We start from the raw sequence: 19,050 nt of genomic DNA, 5'->3' as shown, positions 1-19,050 counted from the left end.
AACCATTTTTAATACACCCATTAGTAAAAGTATATTATGAAAATCTATCTGGTTCCTCAATTGCTGAGTTTAGGGAAACTTTTATTCAATGAAAGTTTTCATATACACGATCAACGATTCACTGTGAACTTATTTGGCAACGAACAAATTCTGTTACTATTAATTTGCCAAAGGGACAACTGTTGGTTAAAGAAGAAATACATTCTGTTGCTGTTCATTTGGAAGAGAGAAATTTATGACGACAATCCACCATTACAGTTATTTTTTTCGGATAACGAAAGAATAACGAAGAACATATTAGGACATTAAAAATTAAAATAGACGAAAATACTTTTTAAACGTAGTAATGAAACAGAAAAAAACCCTAACTCTTCAGAAGATAAATATTAGACAAAAGATGAATTTAGACTTCTTAGAAATTTTTAATACTCCTTTTGTTTTTTTAACTGGTAACTCATGATTTACCATATCGAATTGCTCTTATATACATGTGAATTCATAGGAAGCCCGTGCTAGTTAATAGAAAACAGCTGGTCCAAAAGATGTATAGCTATATTTCTTCGATGGATACAACTGTTTATTGTTTTGAGACGTTGGTGTATTTAATCTATTAAGTAATGACTTAAGAAAATTTTGAGTGCTAAGATTTGATAAATAATTTAGGTATATATATATATATATATGTGCGTATCAGTGAATTTTAATTCTTTCGCTTAAAACGACTGCATATTTATATGGATTTATGTGCAGAGCACGTTCAAAGTATGAAGAAAGGGTAGGCTACTAGTGTTCAATAGACTCTAACGGGTGAAACAATAGACTGCAATTAGTACTTCGCTTGATGGGAGCTACGGCAGGATAAACGGGTCAGGCCTGAGATTTCCGAGCTGACCGCGACAGCTGACGGCAAGAAGCGACTAATCAGGATGTAGAACACTATTCCTCGTGTCCAGGACGTTGCCGGCTCTCCGAAGTTGGCCCGGAAACGCCGCCCCCTGATCAATAGAGAGCTGTGTTGAATATTCACGACACAATGGGAGGGTAATTAAGTAAGAAACAGGAGGTCTCTGCCATAACTAATGACTGCTCCCGGAGGTACTCGAGGAAGATTTTAATGGACAAGATGAGACCGATGGCGATCACAGCTGAATCCAAACACCAGTTCTAGTGAAGTAATTAGTTTTTATTTACTAAGGGAAATTGGAAACCTGCTCCGAAGTTAACAGACTATACCAGCAGTCACTAACAGCAGATTAATGCTCCATCTAACGGGAAGAACCGCAATTAAAACAAATGATCGTTTTCAAACTGATGGCTAGGAAAAATTGCTTGCCGAGAGTTAAGAAACAGCGTCATCTGTCGGAGTCTTTGTTTATCACAATAGGACGGCCAATGAATAAAAGCGCTATTTAGTGTCGGTTAATAAGCTTCATTGATTAATATGCTAATACAGGGGAGCTATTTTAATAAAACAAGACTACAGGAAATGGAGTATAATGAATCAAAGTGCTTTATTTTTGCAGGCATTAAAATGAGAACTAATTTCAGTAGTTTCATCCAGTGAGCACAGAGCTGAATGTTTAATAAGAAATTCCTCCTCAGATGAAAGTGGAATAATACAAGAACGCATGTAGATTCTTTTTCTCTCTCTCAATTGTGAAGTAGTGGATGTATGTATAACAAAGTTCTGCTATATATAGGTTTTTGTTTTGCATTTTTTAGATTATATTATATATGATGTTGTATGGTTATTCGCATTCCGACGCAAGAAATAACCTCTAGGACATCCGCTAGTTCGATCTACACGTGCAACGATTGTATTGGCAAATATCTGTGCAGAGTAACCATTTACTTATATGGTATTCCAGACCACATTGATTAAATTGAATATATTATCGAAGTTACTCTAAATTCAATCGAGTCATGACCGCGTGCTGGTTCATTTCCTAACGACCGCAGAGGAATGCCTGATGACAAAACCAATAAGTAGCGTTGATTTTTACCGAATTCTGTTTCGTCTTAAACGTCTATCTGATTCTGTTAGCTGCCCACCTGCTTTTGTAATGCGTCGTGTAGAATTCAGTTTCTTCAGACAAATAAAAGCTACAATGTTCACTTGCCGATTCTCCCGCTTATAAAACCTGCAATATGTATATGGTAGCTCCCTTAATCCTTTATCGACTTACGTATGCACACCGCCCGTGACGTGTTGCTCTTCGTTCGTCGGGTGAAGGAGATGGCTGTGGTGCACGTTACTCTTGTTAGCACTAGAGCTTTGTCTGCGTCCGTTGCAGCCGTCAGTAGGGATGCTGTTCTCATTCACAACCACCTGGCAGATTATTATAATCTCCTTGTAACTGGAATGAAGCGGCAGTAGTAGAAAGACGGAGTTCAGCGCCGGAGTAAAAGGAAGCAAACATACAGGAAAGGCATCGTTCTTGCCAAGTCGGTGAGCGGACATTATACTCGTAGTTCGTTGGGATCCCGCTATAAAACTTTCAGCAGACCGTTAAAGCAAAGCAGAAACCGGTGACGGGGTATTACTAAGTGTGTAATGTCTTCTGCAGGAAATAAAGGCTACATTTCCATCGCCTCCTGCTAACACTAACGATCATCCAGAGACAATGAGAAGCCATAAAATCCTCACATTTATCTAATCCTAGCGCCATATTCTCCACTCTGTCTTTTCCATCAGTTGCGAAACGACAATTAATTCTAATATAGTTCGCGGCCAGAAGTATGATTTTCTAGCAGGATGTTCGTGCAAGCGTGGAGCGTGGACTTACATCTCTGGCGTCTCCAAGTGAGTTGAACGATGCCAGGATTAAGAGACCAACTCCACTCCAAGTGCACAATGATTTATCTGGACCAACTCTTTGTGCGATATACCGCTCCTCCATCTTACCCAAACCATGTTGCACGGGAAAACCTTACTTTGCTCTGGTTGTGGACAAACTAATAAGATAACGTTCCCGAGTCCAGCAGAATTCTGGTATTAATTGTGATGTTATCCTTTGCGACAAATATACTAAAACTAGCAGTACTAACATTCTCTGAAAATCTATATGATCTTACTGGAATAAAGCCTCTCATTTATATTGCATACGGAGCTAAGAATTAGGGTGAATTTTGTGTTGCAATAAAGTAGATCATCCAAGATAAAGGAGGGGGGGGGAGCATAAAGAATGGACTAACCGTTTTCTTTAAAATACTGGATACTGCAGATTGTTTCAGGTGGATACTCCGTTTTCAAAATATGCAGTTAGTTATATTTCGAACTCATTTTAGAGATATTAGACAAACGATTCATTCCTTTCTGGGAGGGAGAGAGAGAGAGAGAGAGAGAGAGAGAGAGAGAGAGAGAGAGAGAGAGAGAGAGAGAGAGAGAGAGAAATTTTCCTGTAAACAAATGTACCATAATATTTATTCCATAATATTAGTGATAATCGCAAACATTTTAAACTTATAATGCTTATACTTATATTAATCTATATTATAAATGATTCTGTGCTTTAAGGAATTAATAAAATACCATTTCACGCTAATTTTTACTTGTGTAAGGTTATTCAAAATATTAATATTTTAGTATTTTGAATAACTTTTTTAGCCTTTTGATTATAAATTTTGATTATAAAGGCTAAAAATTTGATAAATTTTTAGCCTTTATTTGAGAGCTGTTTTCGATTCCCCTTCTTGCATGCGAAGAACCATTATGAGGACTTGTCTTTTCAGCTGAAGGTAAGCTAGCTGGTCATATGGAAAAGAAGAGTATTCCCTCTTGGAAACTTATATTTTTTTCTTTATCTAGCAGAACTTGTTAAATCGTTCCAAAGAAAATGTGCAATTAACAGACACCGCACGCTTCCCTCATATCCTTAGTTGTTTCATACATAATTCAGAAAAGCAGAAAATTGAGTAAAGAGAAGACTAAGACAGTGAATCACAAGAGTGTCGAATAAAGTAGTTATTTATAATTTTATCCAATATGGAATATAATGTCTATTTTGAAAAAAAAGAGAACTCGGTAAACCGAAATGTCAGTGCTGGTGTAGAAATTTTCTTCCTCATTTCTTTTCAAATTGCGATCGATGGATATTAAAAGAATTTAGAAAAATACTTCATAAAAGAAAAAGACTTCATAAAAGCATAAAATATAATTCTATTGTTAATGCTTTTTTCCTTTAGGTTAGAAATTTTTCTACTCTATAGGAAATACAGTTTAGATATTTTTATCCATCCAGAATAGGTTCTGATTAGAGCAAACATATGAAAAATCCGAAATGATCATCAAAATATCGTAGTTACATTCTTTTATGGAAACATTATTCTGATAATTAACACATAGGCAACTGTTAATTTTATTTCATTTTAAGGTTTACACGTTTTGCAAGTTTTATTTCACAGAATAAAAACTGCCATTCATACCATTCAAAAGCCAGATTTAAATATTTTGAAAAAGTGAAAATATCACCGCCAATATGAAATAAGCAAAAGAGCACGAAAGTAAAAAAACAAAACAAAAACATATGCTCGGAAATTTAACAGTTACAGATTAGATAAATATAGCCCTTCCAAAGAGGTTTTTCTTTTTTCCATGTGATGGTCCGAGTACGATTTGCGAAGCAGTAACATTCATAAAACAGCGGTGCGTGTCAGTGATGAGCAAGTTGAGCAATCGCTACACGTAGACACACTAAAAGACGAAGACACGTATGTCTTGTAGTATGTTGTCTGAAAGGTGAATTTATGTCCCCTTTAAGATCGTTTTCTGGTAAATTCAACCAATTTGAAGCCCATCCGAAGTTTCATGAAATGGGGTTTTAAAAATAACACAAACGTGAGAAAGATAAGACCACCGTAACTACAACGTAACTTATAGTAGCACGCGCCCATAGGAACGACATGCGTAGTGTTTTCCATATAAAGAGGCAGTTTTGCCCTTTTCTTTATTGCAATTCGAGATCTTATGCTGAACTGCGTTGGAAGAATGGGTTAAATAATTTCTGCTTAGAGCTTCTATAAGAAGTAGATGGAGGAGGATTTCTTTCGACTCCCCTTACACATGGGACTCTGAACGAGAAAGGATCTGCTCAGAGAAATATCTGAAGCAGAATTACCACCGCTTCCAATACAATAATACACAGCGAAGTCATTCTTTTTGTTTTTGTTATGTTGTACAGAACTCTCTCTCGTATGTGATACGCACATCATATGCTGTTCAATCAACACGCTAATTGGATAGCTTACTGCTTTGATTTGTTAGTAAAAGTGTATATATATATATATATATATATATATATATAATTTTTATATAATGGAATATAATTTGTATAGGAAAGCCAAAAACATTATCTATTAAACTGTTTAACGAATAATTTATAATTTGTTATGTGATTTCCGCCCTTGAGATGTTGCACACCTACAGTAAATTAGTACCGCGCGTGGGCTAATATTTAGTTATTCTGCTGCAGAGACTAAACATAGAAGGAACTCTTTTTCAAATCACTTTCAGTTTCAGTATGGGAGGGAGGGAGAGCGGGACAAGCAGTCTCACACCGGGAGACGAAATTCATATGTTACCCGAAGACATTCATAATGTTCACGCCACAGTGTGTGTGTGTGTGTGTGTGTGTGTGTGTATAGAGGGGGGTTACCGAACTCACAATTTATTGGACGGAGAGCGGGTACGCTGTTCAATCAACACGCCAATAATTGGATAACATACTGTTTTGATTTATCAGTAAAGAGCATGTTCTTTGCTCTTCTCTGTTACACTTACGGAGATGCAGACTTCATGACATATCAAAAGCACGAATACAGAAAGGTGTTTCATTTAAAATCGGGATAAAGTTCTTTCTCTTTTGGTCCTAACAACGATTACATATTCCAATATGCACATCATCATAGCGAAGTCATGATGATGTGCGTAATTTATTTTATTATTTTGTAAATAAAAAAATAAAAAAATAAATAATTTAATACATTTTCAACTTATTCATTTCTGGACTTTTATTAAGTAGTCTTGTTTTTAATATGAAAATTCAATATTTATTTAATTTCTTTCTTTATTTTATTTTAATACAGCACTTCTACTTTGTCATGTGGTATCATTCTAAATATTTCTACCTATTCTTTGTTGCGCTGTGTAACATTTTCCCTACACCCCCCTTAAGAGAATGAAGTTATTTAAGGATGATTCCATATGTAAAATACTTTTGCATTCTGCATAATTCAGAAAACTGTCGGTAAAAGAAATAAAATAATGCGGTTCTTAGCAGTAGAGGTAGGATGATTTCCTTTATTATTCTTGCCAGATTCCACAAAACAAGATTTGTGCACAATAAAGCTTATGCCACTAAACATTCGTCCAATCTTTGTCTATTTGTTTCTATAATAAGAGACGTTGTACAACTGTCTGACTTGTGTGGCTGTGCTATCCGTTTGCAGGACTTAGTAAATTACATGAAAAATAATGGAATGAGACTTTTTGCACTGAAAGGAAGATTCTACGTTTGACAAAGTTTAGTCTCAAGGAGTAGTTACGATTGCAAGGAATAGTTACGATTTCATTAAATAAAATACGGTAAACTTTTAAGGAGTAAAATGAACTGAATGATCAAATAAAACTGGGAGAATGATTTTTCTATAAGAATATCCTATATTTTTATAGTAAAATACTGAAGCAAGATTATAGAAAATCATGTGATAATAGTATAAAAATATCCCTAATACTTTCCGTATAAAGCACGCTGGCAAGAAAAAAGTAAAAAATAAATAAATAAACTGCTAATTATGAAAACCAGTCCCTCTGACTTTTCTTGTAAATGAGTATCATCTAGAACTCTGGTAATTTCTAGACTGTTTGAATATGAGTATATTAATAACATGATGAATGATTCAATACATCTCTATGGATAATTTCACATTATTTGCTACCCAAGTTTTAAACAGTGAATATGATTTCTCTAATTGAGGTATGAAAACCAAATTTGGATATAAATCTATATCCAAATTTAACTGGTGAGTGGAAAACCAGCACAGAGAGTGACATATGAACTAAGATATTTAAGAAAGACAAATAACAAGAGCAAAAATCAAAAGGAGGAAGTTTCAATTCAATTTATGAAGTTAATTACAAATTAGGCTATTAGGCTATTTATTGTAACAAAGGGCACTTAGCAATTAAAAAAAAAACTATGGTCGATGCAAGCCTAAAAGTACCTATCCGTCAGCCACGCACTTGGATAAGTAGGCGGCTGACAGACAGGTATTAGAAAGCAGTGTGTGTGTGTGGGGGGGGGGTTAATCCGCCAGATTTAAGTGACTGGTGGTGTACCCTAGGGATCAATCCTTAGTCATTCATAAAATATATTAATGTATTAATATTAATACATTAATATTAAAAATATTAAAATTATTAAAAATATTAATCCAAAATCATTAATAACTATATATTAATGATTTTGGGTAGAACCTGACAGGTGATATTTGTTAGCTTATGATGATAAAGGCAGATCAGTTAGAAATGCTTATATAGTAGAATGATAGGCTGGACTGTCGAAAAATGATATCAATTTCACATTATATTCATAGGAGTATTCTTGGATAAACTGATGAGGCTAGAAAATTTGTAGTTATGGTGGATAAAAACTAGTAGTCCAAACATCGCATAGAAAAGCTGTAAATACAACTCAGAGGATAATTGCGATGCTGAAGCGAACATTCACATGTAAAGATATGAAAGGCATTTTGCCTCTTTACGAGGCCTTGATAGACCGCACCTGGTTTACTGTGGAAAGGGTGCAAAGAAGAGTTACAAAGATGATATCGGAATTATAGAATGCAGATTAGTAGAATGTAGATTATGTGGAAGGAATGAATATGTGGACTGCAGACTCTGGTTAACAGGAGAAAGGAGGGTGATATTATGGACATCTAAAAACTTCTGAAAGAGTCTTATAGGATATCTAATGAAGACACTTTTCGTTATATGGAAGGTGGGGGTGAGGACAAGGGGCATCAATGGAAGTTAAGTTTGTGTACGATTAAGAAAGAGTGAGAGCTACGTTTTTATTTCACAGTAAGAACTGTTTGCTTGCGTGAGTGAATTTAAGAGAAGGTATGAGAGTAAGTGTGGGTGATGGATGACCTCCGTCGAAGAGTCCTTTACTCTCTAGAGGTCTCTAATAAAAATAATAACAATAATAATAATAATAATTTTTAAAAAAAATTCCCAACCTTTGAAAATATATATAACATGGAGCGCTATATTTATTTATTTATTTATTTAAAGAGAATAATGGAACAATTCTGAAGAAAAAATCCTATTAAATCGCATTTTTATTCATCAGAAAGCTAAATAATTATAATACGAAATAGCGTGTCTTTCATCAGCTCTTATAGGAGGATAAAAAATAAAGGTAGCAACGCCGTAAATCACAAATTCAAACAACCTGAGAGTGTATGTGCGACTTTAAGATAGTAGTATAGTATGAACTGTGGCATGTCATATTGCACATGCGCAGTGCGCAGCATTTAGACGGAATGCAGACAATAAGTAATCAATGAACTAAAACATGTTCACACATCTAGATCAAAGCTCGTGGATGATAAGTGAAAAATCTGAGTATGCGCGCATAGTTTATATGAACATCTGCAGGTAAGAGCCTTTTTAAGCAATCGCGATTAAGGTTTCCCCAATGCAGCTTACACCTGTCAAAGAAAGAGGATTTGAAGGTTGGAATAGATCGAAGACGTATAAGTTGAAATACGTGCTCAAGATCGAAGTACGCTGATTTCCCCATAACTTGACTGAAGAATAAACTTGCCTTTCTTACAAATTCACGTAAACGACATAGAATATTACATGATTACAAACTGACGTGCTTTGAACAATTACATTAGACGAGAATAAGAATAAGAAAGAAATTGTGTTGTCATGGATTTTCACTTGATTTAACTCATTGTCAAGTCCTGTGTACTGAGAACCCAATAACCGAAACTTTTAAAACGCTTCAGCTATTCAAGAATCTGTGCTGTCGAAGAATATCTTAAGACAACTTAAACACGGTGAAAGTGATGCTTATCACTTTCCTTATGAATGGATTCTTCTACAACCTGCTATTTCTTAACCACTATACATGATCTAAGTTATATCTTGGAGATATTTATCGGATGTTCCTCCCATTATTCTGCGTGATAATGGAAGAGGAATGTTCTATTTCGTCATCTACTCCTGTATATTCAAATAGCTTCTCAATTAATGGACACATTGGAAGCGCATGTTCTGGCACAAGTACTGACTTTACCTACACTCGAGTTTGCTACAAACAGGACATCTTATGTTCCACTGAGCAATAATTTGATCATACTTCTGTACCTCTGAAGATGGAATTTCTCATAACTACACATGTGGCAAAGATTATCGCATAGCTAGTAATACACTACCCCATAAGCTGTAAACGTGTATCCCGTAAACGTGAACAGAAAAAAAAAAATTCTACTTCATCATCCTACGCACTTTGCAATGAATTGAACCAAGCGAAATTGGTTTAATTCAATTAAACCAATTTGTTTTCATTTCTTCCTTTGAATATTTTCATTTCTCTCAAATGAAAAAGAAATATAATGAAATACCTGAAAAAAGTAAAAGTTTAAAAAATACTGACAAGTTATATAGCTAATCGATTAAATTTTACTGTATATGCACTGATTTAGCCTAATATAATTTTTTTATTCTTTCTTATTTTGCATATTTCACTATATTACAGAAAGCTCAGGTATTTTTTTTTAAACAGTTTTTAAGTTTACATGCAAAAATAATTCTATTTTTGCATGTCACTAATTCAAACTACTGCACACTGTTAACCCTTATCCGAATTGAACAGTTTACAGTTATCTAATGCCTTATTAATAAACATAAAAATTAATATCGCATAAATAGTAATAGTTTTTGAGAAGTGATATTTAAATTTATGAAGCTTTAGAGCTACGAGGGTGGTTTGAAAAGTTCTCGGCCTCGATCATAGATGGTAACGCTATCGACACGATTTTTTCCTACGTTGATACATCTGTCATAAGCATCCATGTGAAATTGCAAGCCATGCTATCAAGTAGTTTGGTTTATACAGCTGTCTGAAGCAAAAGTGTTGTCTGTATCCCTTGAAACGGATAAAATTGAGTATCGTGCGGTTATAAAATTCTTTGTAAAAGAAGGTTTAACGCCAAAAAAAATTCATTCGAAGTTCATAAAAGTTTATGAGCACTCTTCTCCTTCGTTTTCGACAATTAAGAAATGGGCTGCCGAGTTTAAATGCGGCCGTTCCAGCCTTGAAGATGATCCACCTGAAGGACGTCCAAAAAGAGCAACAGCACCAGAAATCATTAATCAGGTACACGATATGATATTGGATGACTGATGAGTCAAGAGGGTATATTTTGCATGAAGAATTATAAATGAAAAAGCTTTGCGCAAGATGGGTGTCTCGTTTGCTCACAGCAGATCAAAAATGTACTCGCATGAAAATCCTTGAAGAGTGCTTGGAGAGTTTTAACAAGAATAAAGTTGCGCGTCGAGTTTTCACTATGGTTGAGATTAGGATTCGCCATTACACACCAGAATCCAAACAGCAGTCAAAACAGCGGACAGAAGCCGGTTGTTCAGCGCCAAAGAAGACAAAGTCGGTTCCATCAGCAGGAAATGTCATGGCATCGGTGTTTTGGAATGTTAAAGACATTTTGTTTATTAATTATCTTGAAAAGGGTAAAACAATAACCGGGGAATATTTTTCCGATCTTTTAACCAGAGTAGACGAAAAAATGTGTGAGAAAAGATCCGGTTTGCAGAAGAAAAAATCATCTTTCATCAGGACAATACACTTTTGTTGGCAGGTACATTAAAGGATCTACACTATGAATTGTTGGAACATCCATCCTATTCCAAGGATTTGGCTCCCTCTGACTTCTATCCCTTCCCAAAACTAAAACCTTCCTCGCTGGTCAGCATTTTTCTTCGAATGAAGAGGTGATTGTAGCTGTAGAGGGTTATTTTGCAGATCTTACTGAGAGCCACTACAGGGACGGGATAATGGCGCTGGAGTATCACTGGAATAAATGTATCAGTCTTAAGGGAGATTATGTTGAAAAATAAAAATAATTTTGAAATTATAAATTCGTTTTTTCATTGTTAGGACTAGAATTTTTCAGACTGCCTCGTTTATTGCTCTTCTTCATGATGAGAGAGAGATTTTTCTTCCTATATTCGATATTTCACTGATTACTATGGAATTTTATAAGATCGATTTCCTTTTTCCCTTCTTCTTTTGATGAAGGGTATAAAAGCGCTATTCAGAGTCATTACTTTAGAAGAAGAAAAAGATAAAGGAAATTTCATAATCACTCTTTGCTAACATTTAGAAAAAATAGGATAGATTAAATTTAAGATGTCAGAAGACATTGTGTGTTATAATATCACAATATTCATAATTATTGACGAACAAAAATATACATTTGTAAAAATAACTGTTTTTACAAATTTATAAACTTAATGTGGCTTTAAAATTTAATAACTGTTTTAAAACCACAAATCACTTCATCGTGCCCTGCAATGTATGGGAATAGATTGAAGAGATTTCGAAGAGTCGCTTATTTAGCGTTCATAAAAAACATCACCTAACCTTTATTTGCGATTCGAAAAGGTAGGGCCATGCGCCTAGCCCTAAGTTTAGAGTTGCCTTAAGGATTAAGGAAAGTGGACGTGTGTTTCTATCCTATTTTTTTTACGTAGGCTTTTTTCTTCACTTCTTCATTTTTTTATAGGAGAAGTTTGTATACATTTAGTTTCATAACGAGATACAATTCTCGATGGCAATAATTATTTTAAAGATCTAGACGATTTTGTTCTCATCTGTTACTTTGACGTTTTATATGAGTTATTGCTGAATTTCGCTTGCAACTACTGGCGGAGGTGGTACACTTTCTTGAGAAGAAGAGATTGAGCATTGATTTTGTTATATCGTAGCAAAAGTTGCAGTTCCTTTAAATACCTTGACGCATCTCAATATCCCTGAATTAGTTCCTAAGTCTTGTCCAATAGACTTTTTGCAAAGATGCCTTTCCCGCTAAATTTATTTGCACTGTGGGAAAGCTACTTACAGAAGTATCGTTTCTACTACGAAATCGAAGTTAAGCCTTGCATCAAATCCTGTGCAAAATGAAATTCAGCGCAGATATGGGCAATATAATAGACATCTCAAGACAAAAGTATTTAGTATGAAGAAAAAATTTGGGTAATATGAAATTAGATATTTTAGTGAAAAACATAATATAAGAGCCCACGATATCAATATCTTTACTTATAATTTCATACACTACTACTACTACTATCATTTATTGAAAATCTTATTGTGGACACGAGCTATCTATTCTAATATTCAAAGAAAATACTTTTGTTTGAAAAATGGGCATTCCACTTCTGTCATGGACTTTCTTTGATTTGTTCTGAAATTTAATAACGTGAAGTACTCTTAATTTTGAAGACAAATATTCTTCTTCTTCTTCCCTTCACGCATTAGGTCACTAGGCCTGATACGGAGCCTATCCTTAGCCCTTCTAAGCAGTAGCCGTCTCGAGGATAAGGTGACTAGTCCTATGCCTCCCGGTGTGTCCTATGTTTGTAGATGCGTGTATTCACGGGGCCGGTTTGCCTGCTAGCGGGAGGAAAAACCTCAGATAAACTGGAGAGAAAACCTGCAATCTACGCCGAAAAGCAGCTAACTTGGCTATGTCTGAGAAAGATCCTTAAGCTCCTCACGACGGCTACGGGAATCGAACCCAGGACACTCCTTTCCCAGGCATATGGTTGCGAAGGGCATAGCCACTCGGCTAACCGCGCGGACGAAGAAAAATATAATTTCGATAATTACATAATCTTAAGGCTGGATTAATTTGTTTTTAATAGAATATTTGTCTTGTAATTTAATTTAAGTATGCAAAAGACTTAAATTTTTGCTTTAAATCTCACACATATTACAGTTCTTTTTTTATTTTTAACAAAAACGTAGTTAACATGAAGAATTTAAATAAACACAGATTTGATGTGTTTTTGTGTATCAAATAGATTCCATGAATTAAATGTTAATCGCATATAGAGAAATGAGAAAATCCGTTAACTCGTACTTTTAATATTATGAAATGCCAATGAAAATATTAATCACCCTCACATTAAAAGAGTCGTTTCCATCAAAACAAAATGTGTCCAACAGTAGTTGGCTTTATGTTTCTTGAAAGGCAGGGTCTTTTTTGTAGAACGTAATCTATTGGAAAAACAACGAACACATCAGTATTATGAGGATATGTATAATGGACAATAAAATGAGCGTCTGATATAAAACCTGGCGCATGAACAGAGTCCAGAGGAAGATTTATATGATGTGCTTGTTTCTAGTCTCTTTCATTTTATGAGCTCTGGTATAATAATTTTCACTCATCTATTTATAGTAAAGGCAAGTTGAATTTCTATCCCACATCTCCTGATGCAGATTTGTTTTATTCAAGCGATTCCACGTTGCATTTTCGAATTTATCGAAAGATATCCTCGATTTGTTCATATTATGCAGTATCAATGGTTGCCTTCATTCGCATTAATCAAAATACAGCGAAATTCAGCAGTGACAGGCATTTTTTGCTCTAGCAAAGGCCACATTTATTAGTTCCTCTCGAACTGTTTTAATTTCAATTGCAGCAGTAATTCCGGGGGTTGATCTCGTCTCTTTACCAAGAGACTGAGAATAAAAGGTGAGGCATAGTGAAAGTAATATCATTTAATATGCTTTATGTGTTTGAAATGTTCACGCATGAAAGCAAGATCCTTTTTGAAATAAGTAGGTGCCGATATTTTCGCAGTAAAAACCTTTATATTTCAAATCTTCTGATTTAGACATAACAGGCTAAATAAAATAGCAATTTTATTCTAACTGCTGAAGAACTCATTTAAGAGGTGATCTGTAATGAATTTGGGTAAAAAATTTTGTAAAACAATTTGGGTAAAATCAATACTGATTTTACCCAAATGGTTTTCTGTAAAATACAACAGAATGTACTTACCTGTAGTTTTGATTCTGAATAGAATTATATCCTAAATAGAAATATAAGTATTGAAATTTTATGAAAGATAAATAAACACTCATTTTGTTTTCGAAATAATAATGTGTAAAATGATAATTAATCGATCACTGAATGATTCTGTCCGTATGACACTTTAGCCATTATAAAATTCAGATCATCAATACGAATCAGGTACTGTAATATATTCGTAAACAAGGCCTTCTTCTTATTTTATTTCAAGATTAATTTTCAATTTCTAAGTTTTGCCATTCGAAGAGTGAGAAAATATTCCACTTTCTAAGCATCTTCTTAAGGTTCATTGACAAGCGTGTGTTTGCACTTTCCCGCAAGCTAATCCGATATCTTTGCTCTTTCTGCAGACAGACCAGTAACGTACGAAATCCAGGTAGACATCAGGTAATCAGAAAGCCAAGCTCCAGAATCTCTCCATCCCCCTTGGCTCATCAGCAGGCTTTAGTTCCCTCTCACTCACAGTTCATTAACTTCCCTATTTCTGCTGGGTTTCACATCATCAAAGAATTCCGACCATCACAAAGAAGGAGATGATCCGCACTCCGAAAAAAAAGTCAATCTCGACGACAGGCGACCGTCGTTCATCCATTTATCATCACTCTATCCGTCGCGACCAAACAGTAGGAGTTTGGACAGTTTACACGTGCGCCAGCGACGGTTACTGAGGTGTAGTGAGACGCAAACACGCGGCTGCTACTTACACCGCACGGCTACATATCATACGGACAGCCTTAATAAATCTTAGCTTTTACCTTGTCCTTCTCGGTTGGTCATTTTTACAGACACATGCAAGGAGGAAAGAAACGGGACTTACCTGAAAAGAGAGAAAGAAAAATAATTAACCATGTGTTACAAGAACGGGAAAACATGAACAACAACTAAATAAAAGTATTACTCTGTGATTCATTAGCCTACTGCTAATTACTTAAAGAGGAGTGTTATTGTTGATATTCTCACCTTACACATTAGGCTAACTTTTACAAAAAAAATGAGATGAGAAAGCATAATGGTTTAAATAAATTTTAAAGACGTATTTATATGGATAACTATTTAAAACAACTTTGTTATGCTGCGAAATATATTTTTATCGCATATGACATATTCATAGGGATTAAGGACGATGTTGCACGATATGATTTACTGTTATTTACTCATAAATGGATACATCGGCTTAGAGCATTAGTTCTCTTCTGATCAGTAAAGATAAACAAACTTTGAGCCCACTTGGTACGTGAGAAGAGTAGCCCCGCCTGGAAGAACAGCGTTTCCACTTTGCATTACAGTGTCAATGGTTTGAATTTTAGTGTGGTATCAAGGTCTGTGAAAGTCGTTAAGTGTTGTAGATGATTTTCATTTGACAATTGTAGTTCACCAGACTGTATATTGGAGGACTCAAATGACTTAGAAAATGACCAGTTTTGAACTCTAGAGCTGACCATTAGCCCATCCACGACACTAATATGGTATGGGATTCAAGCATATAGTATATTACTGAATGTTTTGTTTTTTCAGGAGAATCTCTCTCTCTCTCTCTCTCTCTCTCTCTCTCTCTCTCTCTCTCTCTCTCTCTATCTCCACGTTTGTGTAGTGGAGTACTCTCAGAAGTTTTTTTTATGGAGTTTAGTTACAAATTATACTTAAATATTTAAAATCAGTTTCGAAGGAGAATAACCAGTTTCTTGCACGCAAATTGTATAATGTTCCTTATGTGGTATCCTCCTGTTTAATACGAATGTTAATTTTATTACATTTATGTAATTATTGGATTATGCGAATGATTATCATTATTTAATAAACGTTAAATCACACTCACACACCAAAAAAGGAACTTGTTTCCATTCTTCCCAACAGTTGCAGCTTATAATTATTGGGCGATGTATTTCTATACAGAACAAAATGATAGAATATTTTCTTTCAGCATTAAGATTTCAAGCCATTCTTTAGAGAATAAACTTCAGGATGCACTATTTTTTTTAAATAAGTCTCTTATCAATGTATTTATCAGTAATATCATGTTAAAGTATGCCGATGAGAAGAGAGAAATACTACCAATTTAAAGAACAGAATGATGCAAAAACAAATGATATCGAGCTGGGAAGGGATAAAAATCAACGTAAAAGTTCCCCTAAGATAATGCGCAGAGTTTCTCATATAAAAAATTGAAATTTGTGGCCAACTTTTGAGATATTTAAAATCTACAAAAAATAGAAAATTCCTCGGTATTTTCTTAAAGATACAATTTTTTTCATTTTGAATTCAGTTGTTTAACAGAAAGGAAGAGAACTTTGTTGAACGCTGGCAATCCGAATAGCAAGTGACAGCTTTCTTTCAGGATCACATTATATAGTTGACATTACTTTTACCTATGTCGTATGTTAGGGACAGTCCTAAGGCATGCACATAAGAAATGAAGAAGCCTACTATTAGTAAGATAATAGTATGGATTTAAAAAAAATTGCAGAAGAAGGTTGTTAGTGTATAGGCAAAGGGAGTATGCAGGAACATGGTAATCCGACATACACTCATGCTGGAAACCGTTGATCTGATCATGAATTTCTGAGTACTGAAGAAGATGCGTGTTGATAACATTCTGGAAATTATTTCTGAAGAAGTTTGAGAGATAAAACTGTATCATTTATTTTACCTATTGTTTGAGTAATCTGGAAGAAAGAGACCAGAATCTTAACTATTCTGAACAATAAAAATCTTTTGTTCCCGATGATATTCTTTATTGTGCTTATGCCTTATTCTATAGAATTAATCCACATTGTCACTGAACTGTGAAAGTGTTCGGGTTGACATAGAAAACGGCCCGTTCCTTAAGATTTTGGCTAGGAGATTTATGCCCGAATGGTAACTCCTGTAACACATGGTAAACACATCAAAATGAGACGATGGCATGTATAAAAACTGCAAGTTAAAGGTGCAAATCATTTTATCATCTAACTGGATATTTTTATTCTAAAAGACTGCTTCAGATCACTTCTGAAAAGAGCAGAGTTTTCAAGGATACTTCTAATTTGAATTTCAAAAGTAGTAGTAGTCGCAAAGTTGGAGAAAGTGATTACCAATTTATTATGCTGATTAATGCTTTATTCACGACTTTAACTGGGAAGATCAAACGCAATTTACATTGTGTTTGATTAAATAGCCAATGGTTTGTCGAGATTATTAATACACGAGTCAGAAGAAAAGATGAGACCAATTCCTTTGCTATCGGTCTCATATAAAGTCAATAGAAGGTTGTGTTTTCGTATTTTCGCATTTTCAAATTTCGACAAACTTGGGAAAACAAATTAAAGTCTCTCGCCATGATTTAATATGATCCATTTTAGCTCGATCAACCATAAGCTTTCTTTGCACACAAAGATTTAGATAAATAACAACGAGCATTTTCAGAGAAATTAGTAATGAGAATTTTCACATGAAACATCTGTAGATTTTTTTTTACCGTCAAACCAAATCTTCAAATACAGACAAATAAAAAAAAATAGATGGAAAAAATTAATAGAAATATAGAAATATCAATTTAGAACAATGATAGTGCCAAATGACACGAAGCTGAGAGTAGAGTGAGAATGGGCCTCTGTAAGAGGGATAACTTGCAGAGAGTTTCAGTAACGCCCTACTTAGCAGACAAGGTAGGTATTGCGCCACTAAAACCTGGATTTTCAGTACAATAATATTACTAAAATCCAGCTTTAGCATAATAATATAATAAATATATTATTGCACTAAAACTAAATATCAAATCATTGAACTAAAACTATGTTACAGTGACATAAAATATAGAAATCGCTGATTCTGTTTTAATTATAATATCATATCAAAGGAAGTAATTAAAATAACAGCCAATGCATTATTTGTGTTTTCATGGAATAAAATAATGAGAACATTTCATGATAACTTAGCGGGCAAGTTACTAAGTTCACAAAGTTATCGTATCGTGAATAATCTGGTCTTATTCTTAGTAGCAAGATAATTATTTCGTTGTAATCCGATTAGTTAGGAGAAGCTGTGAAAAGGTCACGCATGACAGATTGCCGTTCGACACATATGCTGCATTTCTGATCTTTTTTAAGTAGGCAAAAAGTTAGTTTTGTTATTTGTAGTGTAAATGTTATACACAGTTCTTCATTCTTTGCCCGATTCGTCACATTTAATAAACTACAGGTCTTCACTAATAATAGCGTTTACGAGGTCCGCGCGGTTAGCCTAGTAGCTATGCGCTTCGCAACCGAATGCCTGGGGAAGGAGTATCCTAGGTTCTATTCCCATCGACGACGCGAGGAGCTTAAGGATCTTCCTCAGTCATAATTAGCCGGTCTTGGGAGTGGACAGCAGGGTTTTTTCCACCAGTTTATCTGGGGTTTATCATCCCGCAAGCAGGCAAACCGGTCCAGTGAACACACACGGAATACTAACCCAGCCATAGGTCTTATTCGTCAGCTATGCCAGTTCCGGAGCCCGGATAAAATTTGGGGGAACTAAGATGGTGACGTACCTCCCCGTAAAGGGGACTCACGGCCGTGTATCATCATACGATTAGTAGTAGTAGCATTTACGAGAAAGGCAAAAAAATTTTTTGCACTCAATCAGTTTCTTTTACTGAGTAAATCGCTGATAGCCTTGCTATCTATGTGCGTAAGATAATACGTAAGAAATGTTGGTTCCATTCTATAGAATGGAATCGTCTCAGATTCACGTACTAGGGAGCACGTGAATATTTGTAGCGGTGAAGTACAAGTTTTCTTAAAGGTGATTTCATTGGAATAGGAAGAATATTCGTATGGTTTTTGTCTGTCAATCATTCTGTTATTCGGCAGGTTAGTCAATATTTTAAGAGGAAAACCACACAGCCGTTGTATGAGACTGACTAATTCACCTTCAGGTGAAACGTCCTTATAAATATTC

Source organism: Typopeltis vanoorti, chromosome 5 (assembly GCF_054136105.1).
Source record: "Typopeltis vanoorti isolate ZY-2024b chromosome 5, IOZ_Tvanoo_1.0, whole genome shotgun sequence".
In the NCBI taxonomy this organism is placed as follows: domain Eukaryota; kingdom Metazoa; phylum Arthropoda; class Arachnida; order Uropygi; family Thelyphonidae; genus Typopeltis; species Typopeltis vanoorti.
Note: the sequence above shows the minus strand (reverse complement) of the source record.